Source organism: Bison bison, unplaced genomic scaffold (genome assembly GCF_000754665.1).
Source record: "Bison bison bison isolate TAMUID 2011002044 unplaced genomic scaffold, Bison_UMD1.0 scf7180017864384, whole genome shotgun sequence".
NCBI classification, from domain to species: Eukaryota; Metazoa; Chordata; class Mammalia; order Artiodactyla; family Bovidae; genus Bison; species Bison bison.
Genome location: NW_011494956.1, coordinates 2848450 through 2864359, shown reverse-complemented (window position 1 = coordinate 2864359; position 15910 = coordinate 2848450).

Sequence of the window (15910 nt, the reverse complement as noted above, 5' to 3'; positions counted from 1 at the left end):
CCCTCTCCGGGCCAGAGAGTTGGGGACGCCCCTTCCCCGCCCCCGGCGCCCCTAGCGCCCCCAGCGCCCCCGGGGTCGGCGCCAGAGACCTGGCGGCCTGGAGGCTCTGACTTGAGGCGGCGAGGCGGGCTCTGGGGCCTCCCCGAGCCAGGCCGAGTTTAGTCTGAGGAAGCGACGGCGGGGGACGCGGGTCAGGGCCAAGGAATCGGGGACCCCAACCGGACAGGCGCTTTCTTCCCCTCCCCCTCCCTCCGCCCCAGTCCCAGCCCCTGCCCAAGTTGCCTGTCTCCGGTAGGACTGACCGTCTGCCCGGCCTTACTCTGCTGCCAACCTTGCCCGAAATCTAGACCCCAGATCCGGTAAGTCGCGTTCTCCTCTCACCCCGCCCTGCCACCTTTCTAGCGGACTCCGCGGGCGGCTGCGTGTGCGCGCGAGCCGCTGGAGGCGCGCGCCGAGAACTTGGGCCCCTGCGGCTGGTGTGTGTGAACACACTACCCGAAGTAGTCAGAGGTGTCGCGGGCTCCCCTGTGAGGAGGGAGCGGAGGGGGGTGGTCCAGCCTCGCTCCTCTGGATCCTCTTTGTCCCTGTGGACACCCACTAAAGCTATCTTTTAAGAATAAGCTTTCTGCTGGTCTCTAAAGTGTGTGTGTGTGTTGGCGGAGGGAAGCAGGGGAGGAGAATTGCTCCTTCCCCTAAGCAGTTTCTAATTCCTCAGGTCCCCAACAAAGTTTACTCATGATTTCCATTCGAATGCTGTGAAGTTATTATCATTACTATTTCAAGTGAAGATTTCTGAGAGTCACAGCTTCTCAGATATACGTGCCTCTGGAGGGCATTTCGACAATTACCTTGTCCACTAACTCCTCTCCCTTCCCACTGGAAAAAAAATAAACTTAATTTTTCAGTAGTTGCCTTAGGACACGTCGTTTACAAGTTCCTAATGTGAGGGAAGAAGGGAAGAAAGAAAAACAACCTTGCCATTTCTCGTTGGGACTCCGCGTGCTCTGTTATTGAAATGTGAAGGATGGATTTTTGGGGGGGAGGGGAAGGCAGGGCGCTGGAAGAGTGCTTTTGAACCGCGCTGCCCTGTTGCACGGGGCTGACCTTTGGCTGACATGGCCACGGAGCGGGCCGTTAGTTAACGAGGATTTGATACATTAGACATTCGAGCTGGGCGTGTAAACCCACACTCTGAATCCAGATTTCGCTCAAATTAGTGTACGAGGAAATGATCTTTTTAAGTCCTGAGGCTTAACCAAGTGTCAGGAGGGCCGATTGCTTCCTGAAAAGGGCAGCGAAAGACACTGTGTAAAAGGCACATTCACTGCTCCTTAAAAAACAAACAAAATCAACCCCCCAAATCATCTTTGAAAAATTTCCGAAATCCTCCAAGTCACTCCTTTTAAGTGATGCTTATAAATAAGGCTAATCATCTCGTTCTAGTGAATTCTGTTGTATTAATTCCTAACACGAGGCCAAGCTGTGAAGACAGTGTCACAGTTATGGATATATATGTGTGTGTGCATGGAAATACATAAACGTATATGATATATATGTAATACACATTTATATAATTTTTTTCTCATTAATCGCTGGAGATGTTAGAATGTGACAGTTCATTTCTGCCAGGCAGTGGGGCACATATGGAGGGGAAAGTCACAGATTTTAAAACCGTTTCAAAGTTGACGCGTCTCGATTTAATTTGGTTCGACTCGTGTCCAGACTTCGGAGCCCATCAAGGGAAGGCAGGCTGGACACGGGGATCCCGGGCCTGGCGCGGCGGCGGAACCTGCAGCTCGCCAGCCTCACAGATGAGACTGAAGTTGGGGACTTGGCTGTGACAGTGGAATAGGAAGCCAGTTGGAGGCTGCAGCGGCTCCCGCGGTATTTACTGACTTTGGAAAGGTGTGATTTTATTTAAGTTGACAATAGAGCTCCAACTTCAAAAAAAAAAAAAAAAAAAAAGCACCCCTAGAAAATGTTTTTCTCCTCCTCCCAAAAGCAAAGCCTGCGAAATGGTCTGAATTGGAGAGAGGGGGGAGAAATTCTCTCCTGCGCAAGTTCCCAGCCATTCTTAGGGTGGAAAGGGGAGGAGGAATCTGTGTCCTGCAGCCCTGCAAAGGCCAATTTCCCTCAACTACTATCCTGGGGGAGGGTCGCAGCAGCCGTGGCAGTTTTCTACACCTGAGTGTTGGATTCTGCCTCAGGTTTTGCTGGGGCTGCACAGGGGCGGTTTCTGGGACCAGAGTTTATTAGGCAAAGCAATTTTTGGCCTCAAATCTTTGTTCTGGGAGTCTGCCTCCAATCCCCTCTTGTCCTCTGAGTGTGGATAAAAAGATGGAAAATTAACTATCATGAAAAGAAAGAGACAGTTTAAAAACAAGGATGCTAGGGGAGAGAAGTGATTCTCCCAGACCTATGATGAAGAAATTCAGACAGGACCCAGGAGAGGTACGGGATTCATTCCAGACAGAGCTCTGTAGACCCAGTCCCACGCACAGGCTGACAGGCTCGCGTGTCCCCCACCTTTAGGATCAGGGCAACTGAGCCGGCGGATCACTTTTCTGGATTCAGGCTCTGACCCCCTTTCGAAAAATCACACCTCTGCACAATCTTGAGAACCCCCAAGGTTTGGGAGGGTTACAAAAGCTGGCCTAATGGTGAACAGGAGAGTAGGGGAAGAAGGAAAGGTTGGGAGTGGAGAGAGCAGAGTTTGCTGCCAGAAGAGGTTCAAGATCGAGTTCATTTTTCCCTGGTGGCGGGTCCCAGGTTTGGAGCATCAGCAACCGGTGCTTGGGGGAGAAACTCTGCGGATCACCAACTGCCAAGTTGTGTCAAGTTTGAGGTTGAAAAACGGTGGGTCTGTTTCATTTTAAGGTCCACTTCTGGAGTCAGTGGAAACCATCTAACGTTGACTTTTATAAAGAGTGGAAGGAAGGAAGCCCCCGCAGCTTGCAGACTAGTCTGGAGTTTCTTTGGCCCTCTTGTCTAGACCGCCCACCCACGTCCAGCCCCGGGAGTCTCCAGGAGCGCTGGAGCCTCTGCACGCGGTCCGGAGTCTGGGTGCCCGCTTGTGCTCGGAAGCCACGGACGCTGTGGTTCTGACTGCCGCAGGACTTTCTGGCGGGCGCCAGGGCTGCCCCTTTCGCCGCTTGGGGGTTTCCTCCGGCCCTCACCCGAGCTCCCTCCCCGCAGCCCCCCACAGCCCTAGGCCTGGCCACCCCAGGGGCTGCCCTGGACCTGACGAAGGCAGAGCGGTCGCTGACGTCAGGGGCTCCCAGTGACCTGAACTCCAGCCCCGGCCAGGAGGCGCGCGGCGCGGGCATCATTAATTACCAGACACTAAATGTTACACGGGAAGCTCAAGGTTTTTCAGGAGGCAGCTGATTTTGAGAGTTATATGTGTGTGTGTATATTATATATATATGTATATATGTGTGTATGAATATATATATAATGGTGTGGGGAGCGAGAAAAGAAGGGGGGGAATGGAATGAGAAACAGTGATTCGGTTTCTCAAAGCATAGTTAGTAACTTCTCACCCTCCAGTGTCCAGGTCCGCCCCCTGTGTGCACCCTTCCGTAGGTGTGGGCTCCTCACTTTGTAGCTGGTTTGGCAGATTTTCGGTGGAAGTGCTAGTATTTGTTCCTACGGGACTCGCATTGACAACTTCCCTGTAGATTCAAGTTTGAGGAGTTTAATTATCTCCAGAACCCAAGGAGGTGAGATAGGGTGGACATTGCGTCCTAAAGATGGATCTAGGATGTTCGTTATCACCCTTTCTATTTGGTTAGATCTTTGGCCAGAGATCTGATATTATTATGGCTGTTGTTGAGTAAAAAGAGGGAAAACCCCACGTACATCGACAGGGTCAAGATAAATGAAAAATGAAATTCTGTATTAGCAACGAAACCTTTCACTGGTAATGTCAAAAGCAGCTTTCCTTTTTTCTTTTGTTTTAAAAGGAATTAGGCATGCAATATCTAGCTCAAAATAGAATTTTAAGCGGTAATAACTTCTTCAAAATCACACCAATTCTTGGTTCTAGCTCTAATACATTTTCAAAAATCCTTTCTCCGAGGATCACTGCCTAGTAAACATAAGCAGGGTCACTGTGAGGCATATTCTCTCTTGGGCCCTTCTCTGCAGAGGGAATAAAAACCGTGCAATATGATAAATTCCACAGGTGATAGTGAAGTGATTTTCTGAAAAAAAAAAAAAAAGAACAAAGTGAACTTAGAGTTAAACTAAAACCCCACCTAAATTAAATTTTTTATGTAAATGGAAACAATAATCCACAAATTCAAATGTCTTAAATATTATATTATTTGCCATAAACAATTTCCTCGAAACTGGCTAGTTGAATTAGCCATTTGGAAGATCCTGAATATAAAAATAAAACTCACATATATCGCTGCATATCGTCAGTAAATAGCAGCTCTCAGAAATATAAAATTATCTTCATACATGTGAATACAGAATGCATCTGATACTACCCAGAGTCAGAACACAAGGCCTCTCTAGTTATATCTATAGAAGGCAGAAATATCCTGAAAAGTACTTTAAATAGCAGGTAATTTGTTAGTTTCACTGACTGAAAAAGAATGAACTAAACTTTAATTTTTCTTTTGAAACCTTTAGAACCCTGTAGGCAGCTTTTGATTCAGATCTATGATGATGACCATTTTATTCTGAAATCAGTAATTTATTTTGAACCAATAATTATATGATAAACATTTAACAAGTATATACTGATTTCTCAGAAGAGACCTAGTTCATAAAATATGAGGGAAAATGGAGCCCATGCTTAATACCAAGTGTAAATATATTTGTAGTATAGAAATTCTATGGAGAATTTTAAAAAGCTTAAAAGGTCATATTAATACCTGTATTGAATACAAAATTCCAGAAATACACACCAATAAAAATTTCCAGGAATTGTATTAGAAGTATTTGAAAAGAGATATCTGCATACAAAGAGGGGAAAAAAGAACCTCAGGGTAAATAAAAACAAAGGTCCAAGTTCCAACCTTTTTTTCTTTGATTATTATTATCTGTTTTCATGGCTTGTACCTAGATTTTTATTTAAAATTCCAAAAATGTGTGTTAACTGTAATAAATATTTGAAGTTGAGGACAACAGTTATTCGGCATCCAGCAACTTCAATGCTACTTTACTTACTACTACTTTCATATACTATAAATATTCCCAGAGAGTTCTGCTCTTTTTTGGTGCAACAGGTTGAAATTTATGGGTCTAAGATATTTTCCAGACTATATGTGTTACACTCTGGCTGAGAAAAACCTTAAGATATTCATTAGATTAAAAAAGTCAGCTAATATTGCTATAGTTCCTGAATCAATTATTTATAGATTTAAGGCAATAATTGAAGTGCCAAATTTCAAGGTCATTATGTATGTATGTGTATCTCCACATAAGTAATCTGTGCAATTTGGACAGTATCCTATGGGCCTTATGTGATTTTTGGTGTTGCCTCAGTCCTGATTTCACTTGCTGACCGGGCAAAGTCAGTTGATATCCTTGACTCTTAGTTTTTTCAGTGTAAAATTAGTGCCCTAGATAAGATGCTCACTGAATTTTTATATAGTTCTTAAAGCAATGGTCTTGCTTACTCTTATAGACTGACATTTTAAAAACTTTTAAAGATAGAATTTTATTTGTGAAAAAATTAAATCAGGAAAATTTACTTAACTGATTGGATATAAATGTAATCAGCAATTCCTATTGTAAAACTCATCGTTAAGGTTTTTCTTTTGTGTATGTGTATTTGAGAGAGAGTCCTGTTTTAGAAATATGCATTCTATTAAACAAGGGGTGGGGGATACAGGAAATCTATCTTTCTCTTTTTCTTAGTTTGAAAAAGAAATAGCATACATTCCTAATGTTTTGTTTATGTGAATTACAGGGACCTGGGGCCGAGAGTACTTAGGAGATGGAAGCATTATTAAATTCAGTAGTTTAAGGGCATGCATTTGGGAATTGTGAACTTCAAGTTCTGGTTGTATGCAAATGTATGTAAAATATGTTTGCTGTACATATTAATTCACTGAATTTACAAATCCCACTATGTAAAATAACAAAAATAATAAAACACAATTCTGCACACTTATTTCTGGATCAGTGTGAAGGGCTAAATATATTGAGTATATTATTCAATCTACAGGTTTTGCAGCTGTTGCTTGTTACTTACCTATAAGCTGACTACACTTGACTAGGCCAATTAATTAATTGATTGATTAATTAAACCAACAAACATTAAAGTCAAGTATGGTAGTTGTTATTGAGAGTGTGGCATTTCAAAAAAAGATTCCAAATGCTTTCTTCCCTCTAGGAATACAACGGGAGAGACACATAGAATTAAACAAAATTTAAGGTAAAATATGATATTTGTCAGAAGGGAGGCATGAACAAAATATGGTTGGGCAATGTTTGACTTTCTGATCACTTGCTGATTTACAAAATCAGAACAAAATACTGCATCACAAACTTTTCTTTCTTTCTCCTTCATACTCTCCTTTTCTCCATTCCCTCCCTTGCTCTCCTCCCTTTTCTCTTCCCCTTTCCCTGACTCTGGAACCTAAGGCAATATGACATTTGCAAAAGACCTTTCTCAGGGTGGTGGTAGTGGGTTTGTGGGCTTGTTGCTTGAGTCCTCACCAGGCCTTTGTCTTTGGGGGGCAGTTTTGTCTGAGTGCCCATCTATAGCCAGCTAGCCTGGGCTCCCATGGATGAGCTTAAGCTCTGTGAATGTGGGGCCTTAGAGCTGGGTCAGAGCTTTTCAGGTACCAGAGTGTCCGTTTTTCTGGTTGAAGTGGGTCAGGCCAAACGGAGACCAAATTCTGACAACTCCAGGCAAATACTTGAAAAGAGAACAGTGATTGCTTGCAAGGACGTTACACTTTGCAGAACTGTGCAGGATTTCTCTCTCCTCTGTTATTTATTTGATCTAAATACAGGTTCCTTGTCACTAATAAATAAGCCTTTTCTTATTTTTATGATGGTTCATTTGTTCATTTCTATTCAATTTAAAATTTATTTGCTATAAAAGTTTAGCATACTAATTGTTTCATAAATTTTTGATCTGTTCTGTGATGTTAAGCTGTTGAGCTATGTTTTTCCTTTCCCCGAGGCTGACTTGATTTTCTGGCAGTATTTTCCTGGGAAATTTTGTGTCTTGCTTATAATATTTGATAGTCATCCCATGAAACCAAGGAATAATTAATTTTCTCCAAAATAGATTGCATTCAAGTGTTTTAGAAGCTCTAAGGAGGACTAACTTGTAACTAACCAAAGAAGTAGAAATAACTGGTCAGGTTATATATTATTCAGATTCTTCTTTTCTTCTTCTTTGTTGCTGTTCTATGGGTTGATTGGAAAGTGGCACAGCCCAGACCAGTCTGATTAGTACTTACTGGCTGTTTGGGTGAGTAGATTCAGGCAGGAGGGGTTGCAAAGTGTGTTTGAGAACTTTATCATTTTTGTGTAATTCCTATCCTCTTTATAAAATAAAGTTTTCATTCTGAACGATTTCTAACATATACAAGTAATAAATCTCCATTACCCTACATCAACATTTATCAACTCATAGCCAATTTAATTTTGTCTATATTTCCATCCACCATTCTCTCCCAGGATTATTTTGAAGCACATTCTAGGCATTACATTATTCAATATGTAAATATTTATTATTTAACTATATATAGTTAATGTTTGCTATAAAGCAGAGTAGCTTTTTCAAAGCAACTAGTGTGTTTTTCTGAAACACTGCCTGGTTTGAGCTTTTAGGTTGCTGTACTTGATCCTTTTAACAGTTTTACTTCTAATAACAGAGCCTTTATTAGCCACTGGAATCAAGGAGCTCTGTAGTTCTCAAGAGGAAAAGAATAATTCAGTTGATTATCTTCATAATCAATGAAGATGGAAGCTTCAAGTGGGAAATCTCACAATTCCCAGAGTCTAATAGTCACAGTGGAATCAGAATAATTTACTCAGAAGTTTCTGAGTTTGGAAAAATATGATGACTATAAATTCCCTTTATAAAAAATAAGATGAACACATAGTGATATGGAAAAACCATTGTGCTTAAAAAACTATCACCTATATGTCTTGAATTTCAACTTCATACTACCCAAGGCAACCCCCCACCAATTATTCATACAATAATAAATATGAATTCATGCACTGTGATTTATGTATAACGTTTTCTTATCTTATTAAATTGTATGAAGCCATATGTTATGGTTAATTTTTAAAAAGAGAGTACTGATCCTTTAGAGTTCTATGCCAAACTGTTTATGGATGAGGTAATACAATGTCTAGAATTTGCTTCAATAACCTTGGGGGAGGGGTGGTGAGTGAGTGAAAAAAGAATCAAGATTTTTATTGCTGGGTGATCGGAACTTGATGATATTCTCACTACTTCTATAAATATTTTTTTTCTTAATAGTAAAAAAAAAAGCCAGGAAAAAATATCCCACTAAACTATCACTTTAAAAGTGTCAGCAGAGAAGTCAAAAGTTAGGATGAAAATGTTTGGAATTTAAAATTAAAAAGGTCGAGGTTTATTTCCTTCATCTTGGACTACCTATGTGTATACTTGAAAAAGCCAATGAACCTCTTTCAATTTGCATTTTCACACCTATAAAATACTCCCTCTGGTTTAAATAAATCCCAGTATTTTTCCATATACCCCTATATGTTAGATATAAATTCCTAATGTGACTGAAATAGGATCCGGCTGCTCGCCACTCAAAAGTCTATAAAGAGGCCAGGTTGATGGAAAGGAAATTTTGCTTTATTTTGGAAGTTGGCAACCTTGGACGGGGCGGTGGGGGGTGGGGTGGGCGGGGATGCCTATCCAAAGGCCAAATCTCCCTGGTGACAATCAGGGGGCAAGAGCTTTTATAGACAGAGTAAGGGGGCTACATTGCGAAATAGTATAGTCACCTCTGACAGTCATCTTGAAATTGGTCATGCTGTAGTCTGACCTGCATCATCTTGATTGTTTTTAGGTACAGTTAATCTTCAGTTCTAGGGTTGGTTTGTTTCCATTTCTTTGAGGTCAGTTCTCAGAACTGTGACAGCTTATGACATGGCTACAGTCTGGTCATCATGTAGTTAACTTCCCCACCTGGAGTTTTACTATCTGTAAGACAGCTTGCAGGGTATGAATCAGAATATTATCTATGGCCCTTGAGAATGAACTGAAGGTCTTTGACTATGCTTAATGACTAAAGTATTATTTGGTCTCCTTTGACTGTTTTCCTTTGTTTCTGCATCTTCTCACTTCTCTGATTAAACTTACTCTTTGGCTAAAGTTTTTCCACAGACAAAAGGCAGGCTGAGTACATGGGTGGCAAGACCATAGAGTCCTGCTCTGTTTTGCTAACACCTTGCTAGTGAAAATGTTGCTTAATAATTTAAACTTGCAGTTACTTGAATGTTTGCTGTCTGGTTGTTCTGAGATCTCTGGAAAGACCTAGTTGTTACTTTCCGTTTGTGCTTGTTTTGTGCACTGATTACAATAGAACCGTTCTCAGTATGTGAGGAAAACAATGATAGCTGTAGATTTTAAAATGAGATTATTGGTAGAGCATAATGCTGGGGCATCCACTTCCCTGGTGGGGGATGGAGACTCTTGAAGTTCAGGGTTAACCCCTGCCTCATTGTTTCTTCCTTTATACCACATCTGCCCTTCAGACTCTCTGGGCCATTCCTGCTGGAGAGAGAATATAGCATCCTCAACTGTAATTCATTGTGGAACTTGGAGCTGAATCATGATTTTCAGACTTGGGTTTTCATAACATATCTCTATTTTTAGATTATGTTGCCCTTCCTAATTTTCTAGCCTTGTTTGGAATATTAGGGACGAGGACAAATAAGCCCTTCAAAGGGCAAGTTTACCCTCCTGACTGATCTTCCCATAGATTGGGATTCTACATGTGTTGGCTGTGCCAGGTTTTCCTGCCTTGAACTCAAATCTCCCCTAGGGTACAAAACAGCCCTAGACCTGAGATTGAGCCCTAGACCAACATTGGAAGCAGTCTAGCCCTTTCCTTTCCGGGGCTAGATCCTGGTCCAGTCATCTCCAGTAGCAGTGGTTATTCTGACCACACTCAAAAATGGTGACTTTTCTCATCACTGTGCTATGCCTGCTATGACAGACTTCTGGTACCAAACCATATTCGAACATGCCAAGCTTTGGATGCCATGCATTGAACTGACTAACCTTCCCTGGTCCAACCTTTATAGTCAAGTTAAACTCTCTCTGGGCCACCATTTCCCAGAGGGTTAGCATCAAAATCATTTGGAGGATGTTTGTAAAAATTCATATTCCTTGCCTTTACTCCAGGTCTAATGAATCAGGATGTCTGGGTTAGGATGCTCATCAGGACTGTGAATTTTTTTAATTTTTTATTTCTTTGGCTGTGCCATGCGGCTTGTGAGATCTTAGTTCCTCCACTAGAGATTGAACCACACCCTTGGCAGTGAAATCATGAAGTCTTAACCACTGGACTGCCAGGGAATTCCCAGGAAAGCGCATTTTAATTAAATGAAGCTTAAAAATCACTAACTAAAGCCATAGACTTTGCCCTTGGATTTGAGTTTTTTTCTGAGCCCAGGTTTTCTTTTCTTTCTCTGATTTCCATTGCTATGATTTTAAATTTGCCAGATTCCTGCACTTGCTAGTATCTTGACTTTAGTAGAAATGTAGAAAAACATAAACAAAACTGGTTCTTGGCATGCAAAAGTGGTTGTCTCAAACATACTACTTGTGTTCCCACCAGTCCCCTTACTGCAATTCACTGTCTTCTTCTTGATCTAGTATTAGAGTAAGAATAAGTACACTATGTTAGTAATAATAATGCACATGAAAGTGCCTTTTATGAAGTTTAAAACACTATATAAGTGCAATGTATTATTTAACAAACAGTTAATGAACTCATAGTCATTTGGGGGCACCGTATAACTTGCCCCCTGAACATAGTACAAAGAAAATGAAGGACATATTTTCTGCCCAAGGGAAGTCTATAATGAGGATAACAGGCACACATAATGTTACATGAAAACGATTGGAAAGCAACATAGCTGATTCATACCCCAAATATTCTCTTTAGTGATGCAAATCTGAGTTCCCTGGATGATACTGGGTAACCTTGTGTTTATGTACCAACATTGTATCTGTTGATGTATCCGTGAATTTAAGTAGTCATCTTTCTCAAATGCCTGGTATTTATCATATCTATATTTTTCTGCTTTTGAAGTGGATGTGAGGTAGTTAGAATATAAGCTCCATGGGGGTGAACATTTTTCTGTTTTCTTTACTGATGTGTTCTCACTACACAGATTATGTCAGCTCCATAATGTTTGTTCAATAAATATTTGTTGTCTGATTATCATTATGGTTGACTAAATGAAGTCAATCAGAAAAGATTTCCAAAAGGTGATGCGTGTAAGGGAGATCTCACAGGTGCCCATAGATTGGTAGGAAATGGTTATAGGTGGAGGCTATGGGATTGTAAGGTAAATTGTCTTAGAGGGGTAAATGTCTTCACGATTGACAGCTTTAGTCTGCCTCCTATGGGCTAACCCAGTTACTGATGACTTGAGGTGGTTATAATTGTGATTTTCTGGCTCTGAGGAGGAAACTGCACGCCCCCCCCCTTTTAGACCTGAGACTGTTACGAAGTGGAACTTAATTTTGTTTGGGGAAGTAGGCATGGGAAGGTGCTTTTTGGAATTAGAAAATTTTCTTTCTTTAGGAATTCTGTCTGTCTGCCTATAGAAATATATTGAATGGTGAAATATGTGTAGCAAGTCTGACTGGTTGTGGTTTTATTGTAGCAACACCTCCTTTGCAATTTTAGTTTCCAGTCCATATGAGGAAAGAAAGGAAGATTTTCTCTTGGAAACTATAAGTGCAGCTAGTCAAAGTTGAACTAACTACTGACCATGTACTACTTGTACCCAACTGGGATTTTAAATCCATCTGAAATATAATTTGGCAATCTTTTGATGTATATCATATGTGATATTTTAATTGTTAAAAAATTACTTGTGCTTATAGCAATTTAGTTTGTTGTTTGAATCCCAATACTGAAGAACAGTAATTGTGTGTGTGTGGGCATATATTTTAAAACTGCAGTTTTCAACCTTTCATTCACTCACTTAACAAATATTTATTGACTGCCTCTTAAGAGTCAGGCCCTCTTCTAGTTTCTAGAGACAGGTGATGAACCAGTCAAAGTTCCTTGTGGAAATTACACTTCAGTGAGTAGACAGGTGATGATAATAAACATGGAAAGAACACATATAAATAGGAACTTTGGATAGACTTAAGGGCTGTGTTAAACCAAAATAAGGTGACAGGTTAGAGAAGACACTGAGAGATAGAAAGTCTAGTGTCATCAGTGGCCTTTCTGAGGAGCCAGTGACTGAGACCCAAATGCTGTACAGGAATTAGCCATGAGAAGAATAAGGGGTGGGAGATTCTGGCTCAGGAAAGAAAGTATAAAGGCCCCGGGGCAGGAACGTCTTGGTGTGTTCATTATACCATCCATTTATCCTCTCCACAAGTATTTGCTCAGTGCCTATTTTGTGCCAGGTACAACATACTCTGAAGTACTAGGGAAATGGTGATGAGCAAAACAGACAAGTTGGGTTCCAGTTCTCACAGAACTATGTTCCAGTGGGAAAGACAAAGCAAAAGCTAACGAGAAAAGTATCGGATGATAGTGAATTAATACTCAGAAAGAATAACATGATAGAAACTTTTTTGGTGGAGCCAGAGAATGCCTTTCTGAGTAGGTGACCTGTATATTAAGAAGGTGCAATGTGAAGTACACATTTGTGTCACCTACTCCCTTTGGATATTTCAAATGACGGACTGGGCCCTAGTAATACAGGCTGAAGATAATGTGTGATTTACTAGTCAACCCAACACTTTTTCTTCCACTGTTGAATGCGTGTAGGAATGCAAGGAACTCCAGCTGTGTGAGTTTATAAAAAAGGGAAATAGTTTGTAAATTTATGTACTTTATTAGTAGTAGCAAATTACATACAACTCTTCTCACCAAGGGCTTGGGATATTTAGGCTCAAAACAGCTGTTTTAATGGATGGGAATGTATGGCAGAATTAAGGAGCTTTTGCTGAATAAATGTTAAATAATAGCTTTAATAGTGATCAAACTTAAAATTAAATAATGAGGGCATGCAAATTAATGTGAATATGAGCAATCCTGCAAAGGCAAGAATCAGACTTGGTTTTCGCCTTCTTATACTTTTTAAAATTAAAAGCAGTAGATTCAGCATTGAGAACCTTTTTGTGTATTTTATATATTTTTTCAAGTGTTGGAATATTGTCTTAGTTTGTACCATGGAAAATATAGTGGATATTTAAGTTAAGAGTCTAACGTTGTAAGGAATCCAATTCTGTTTAAAGCAGCTCATGATAAACGGTTTTATTGTTAGGAAAGAGCATGAGTAAATGAAACAGAGCTTAGATATGTGGATGGCACTGAAAAGTGGAAGACCAGATGTCTCACTGTCTCTATATATCTGCACCATCTATTCTGTTCTTCCTTCTCATAAGCTTTCTTTCCTTAATTATGGTTTTTTTGTGTGTCTAAAAATTCACTTTACATATGGTGTTGGTTGATAATAGTCTCAGACTCTACATGGTCTATAGTTTCAGTCTTCACAGTTCTCTGACTGACAATCTCTCCACATCTCTATTCCAAATTCCTGGGAGAGATGATCTGATTTTTTTTCCCACCTTTAATTAGATATATACTCTAGTCCAGTCGGCTTCCCTAATGGTTTAGTGGTAAAGAATCTGCCTGCCGATGCAGGAGATGCAGGTTCTATCCTGAAGATCCCCTGGAGGAGGGCATGGCAACCCACTCCAGTGTTCTTGCCTGGAGAACCCTATGGACAGAGGAGCCTGGCAGGCTACAGTACATGGGGTTGTAAAAGAGTCAGATATGACTTATCGACTAAATAATAACAACTGATCCAGTCAGATGTAGCTGGAGTATGGGAACAGCAGATAGGGGCTACATAGTAGTACCTGTGATACATTAGGTAATTATTAAGAAATAATCAATCTCCCATTACATAAGAAGAATTAATGACTGTATCAGACTTAAAAGCTTAAAACAGTCCTTATAAAGTACCATATTTATAGACTTTCCAGCCACACCAATCCTGAGCCCATTTACCAACCCTCCTACCCCACCACTGCTCTCCCTAGAGCTAAACTAGGTTTGGAGATATGCACATATACTCATGGGCTTCTTATGGGGTACAGTGATGAAGAATCCACCTGCCAATGCAGAGGACTCAAGAGATGCGGATTTGATCCCTGGGTTGGGAAGGGATCAAATCCCTTCACTCCATTATTCCTGCCTGGAAAATTCCATGGACAGAGGAGCCTGGTGGACCACAGCCCATGGGGTCGCAAGGAGTCAGATGTGATTGAGCACACACATACACACAAGTTGTGCACTGGGGATTTAGCATTTAATGAAATGGATAAAAAAATACAATGAATAAAAAAATTCTTGCCTGCATGGAGTTTACCTTCTAGGGTATGCAGAGATAAAACTAAATAAGTGTTATATTTGATAAGATCATAATTGCTGTCCCCAAAAAATAAACCCTGAGGATAAGTAGGGAACAATTACAGTGGTCAGAGAAGAACTCCAACTGAGGTGAGCTTTGAGCCAAGACTAGTAAGAGGTCATCTAGAGAAAGGACATTCTAAGCAGAGGGAACATCAAGTGACATGCATGTTCAAAAAACACGAAGAGGTTCTGTGAGTCTGAAGCAGACTGAATGAGGAGAGAGTGGGAGCGGTCAGGGTGACTGAGAAATACTGGGAGCTGGGGGAAGGAGGTGGGTGACTGATCATTCAGGTTATCACCAACAAGTTAGAGGCCTTTGGCTTTTATTCTCTGTGAAGTAGAAGACACTATAAGGTTTTCGGCAGAGTAACCTGATCTGACATAAAAAAAATTATTTGGCTGTGCCAGGTCTTAGTGTGGCATGCTGGACATTTTTGCTGCAGCATGAGCTCTTAGTTGCAGCAGGTGGGATCTAGTTCCCTGACCAGGCCGGGCACCCTGCATTGGGAGCACAGAGTCTTAGCCACTGGACCACCAGGGGAATCCCTGATCTGAAACATTTTATGTGGATCATTATGATTTCTGTGTTGAGACCAGACTGAAGGAGACTGGCAGTGGTTGGATGTTAGGAAGCTGTTGCTATGATCCAGGCAAGAGCTCACAGTGACTTTGACAAAGAAGTATGTAGCAGGTAAGTGGTGAGTAGTCAAGATTGTGGATTGGTTCTGAAGATAGAGCCAACAGAGGTTTCTTATAGATTAGATGTCCACGTGAGAGAGAGAGAAGTCAGAGTTGACAACAAGTTCTTGAACTTGAATAACAGGAATGGAGTTTTCATTAGCTGAGATACAGAAGACTGTGGAAGGAGAAGGTTTTTAGTATGTATGTATGTGTGTGTGTGTGTGTGTGTGTGTGTGTGTGTGTGGGAAAGTCAGGAATGTGGTTTTGGGAATGTTAAAGATGCCATGGTAAAGAATGCGGGAAATTGGGGTTCAATCCATGGGTCAGGAAGATCCCCTGGAGAAGGGAATGGCTACCCATGCCAGTATTCTTGCCTTGAAAATTCACAGAGGAGCCTGGCAGGCTGCAGTCCATGGAGTCGCAGAGTCAGACATGACTGAGAACCTAACACTTTCACTTTAGACATTTGGGTGGAGTGGTTGAGCAGGCAGTTGAATTTGAGTGATCAGCATAGTGACAGTATTTACAGCCTTGAGACTGAGTGAGACCACAGAGAAATAAATATAAAGGTACAAAAGAAGAGG